General features: G+C 28.0%; 1 protein-coding gene across 1 annotated transcript in view; it reads right to left on the reverse strand.

Moving 5' to 3' along the window:
• Positions 1 to 1,109: 1,109 nt before the first annotated feature.
• Positions 1,110 to 2,311, reverse strand: part of LOC106470721 (GTP:AMP phosphotransferase AK3, mitochondrial-like) — a 10,469-nt gene continuing 9,267 nt past the window's right edge. The window contains exon 6 of the transcript XR_002613105.1: positions 1,110 to 2,298. The gene's annotated coding sequence lies outside the window, so the exon portion shown is untranslated. The remainder of the gene's footprint in view (positions 2,299 to 2,311) is intronic.

The raw sequence follows: 2,311 nt of genomic DNA on the forward strand, positions 1-2,311 counted from the left end.
AACTGATGAGTACTAGTGCAATACACAACAAAACATAATTAATGAGTACTAAAGTATTACGTAAGAAAAACACGATGAGTACTAGTGTATTACAAAATAAAAACATAATTGATGAGTACTAGTGTATTACATAACAAAAAGTAATGGATGAGTTTTAATGTGATGCACAACAAAACATAATTTCTGAGTACTGGTGTAATACACAATAAAAATAATTGATGAGTACTAGTGTAATACACAACAAAAACATAACCGATGAATACTAATGTATTACGTAACAAATACAAGATGAGTACTAGTGTATTACACAACAAAAACATAATTCATTAGTACTAGTGTATTACATAACAAAAACATAATTGATGAGTTCTAGTGTATTACATAACAAAAGTAATTGTTGAGTACTAATGTATTACGTAGCAAAAACTCGATGAGTACTAGTGTATTACATACAAAAACATAATTGATGAATACTAATGTATTACGTAACAAAAACATAATTGATGAGTACTAGTGTAATACACAATAAAATATAATTGATGAGTACTAATGTATTACGTAACAAAAACACAATGAGTACTAGTTTATTACACAACAAAAACATAATTGGAAAAATGTATTTCCAGTGACATATGAAGTTTGGTAAACGTTTGTCTCTGCATTATAAAATAAGTACTGCAATAGCAGGTTCCGGTATGTTAAGAGGGGCTCTCTAAACCCTATACTTTACCGTTTATTTTCCCAATTACATTTCACTAAAAGCTCATAGCAAGCTGCCTGTACTGACGTTTGGATACTAAACTACCCTTCTTGCTGGATGATGATTGAAGCAGATACTAAAGGTATTCAAATGTTCATAAGGTAAGTTTCATAAAAATATTTGTGAAAATTGTTAAATTTTTCTTAATCTTCTTTGTCCACATTACTTTTTAATAATATAAGTTATTACTTTAATTACTTTTGATTATGACAAAATAGAGTGTAAATAAATATCTAGAATCCTGGAAAGTAAGACTTTAAAATCCTAATAATCAAAAGAAAAGCTTCAGGATTGTGATCTTTATTGTAGTCTATGCAATTTAAACAACAAAGGGATTTGCACATTTAAATTTAAAAAACTTTTATTTACACACAAAAATCCACATTTAAAGCAACTTTACATAAGCAGCATAGAGACCTGCATTTAAAGATGTATTATATAAACATAAATATCTGTGTAAAATTTATTCTTGACTCTAAAATAATACTCTCAGATTGTCCTAATAGTCTTTCTCTATAAAAGCCTCTTATACTTTTTAAATATTTTCAATATCCCTTTACCTCTAAAACTCAACATGCAAAGATAAAGAAACATATCACTCATGAACATACAGAAAATCTACTGTCATTAGCAATGTTATAAGTAATTTTGATGATAAAACTGTAAGGAACCTAAAAGAAACTGAACTGTTCAGAAGGAAAGAATACATTCCTTTTTACGTGTGTAATCATTAAAATTATTTTTAATGGTCCATGTTTGAGTGTGAATGTAAAACAAATAGTGAAAGGCACTGGCCTCATGCAAAATGTAAGGTTCAAAGGTTATATATTAAACAGTGATAGAATCCAGGTAATACTAAAACTGAAATGTCTTCAGTTTTAATCATTGTACAGTGCACATTCATTTTGCAAGAAACAAAAGTTCCCCGTGCTTTTAACAGAATAAAGCAGCATAAACAGTTCGGTGATTAGTGAGGAATTAAAGATTTTTTTGCTGGCCTTAAAGTAGACATCATATTTCTAAACAGTGTAAACAGTTTGGTGATTAGTGAAGAAGTAAATATTTTTTTACTGGCCTAAAATAATATAAATAGTTGGGTGACTACTTAAGAATTAATGATTCTTTGACTGGCATTAAATTAGACATCATGTTTTTAAACAGTATAAATAGATAGATAGGTGACTAGTGAAAAATTAATGATTCTTTGACTAGCATTAAATTAGACATCATGCTTTTAAACAGTATAAATAGATAGATAGGTGACTAGTGAAAAATTAATGATTCTTTGACTGGCATTAAATTAGACATCATGTTTTTAAGCAGTATAAACAGTCAGGTGACTAGTTAAAAATTAATGATTCTTTGAATGTTATTAAATTAGACATCATGCTTTTAAACAGTATAAATAAATAGATAGGTGACTAGTGAAAAATTAATGATTGTTTGACTGGCATTAAATTAGACATCATGCTTTTAAACAGTCAGGTGACTACTTAAGAATTAATGATTCTTTGACTGGCATTAAATTAGACATCATGCTTTTAAACAGTC

Source organism: Limulus polyphemus, unplaced genomic scaffold (genome assembly GCF_000517525.1).
Source record: "Limulus polyphemus unplaced genomic scaffold, Limulus_polyphemus-2.1.2 Scaffold4182, whole genome shotgun sequence".
NCBI classification, from domain to species: domain Eukaryota; kingdom Metazoa; phylum Arthropoda; class Merostomata; order Xiphosura; family Limulidae; genus Limulus; species Limulus polyphemus.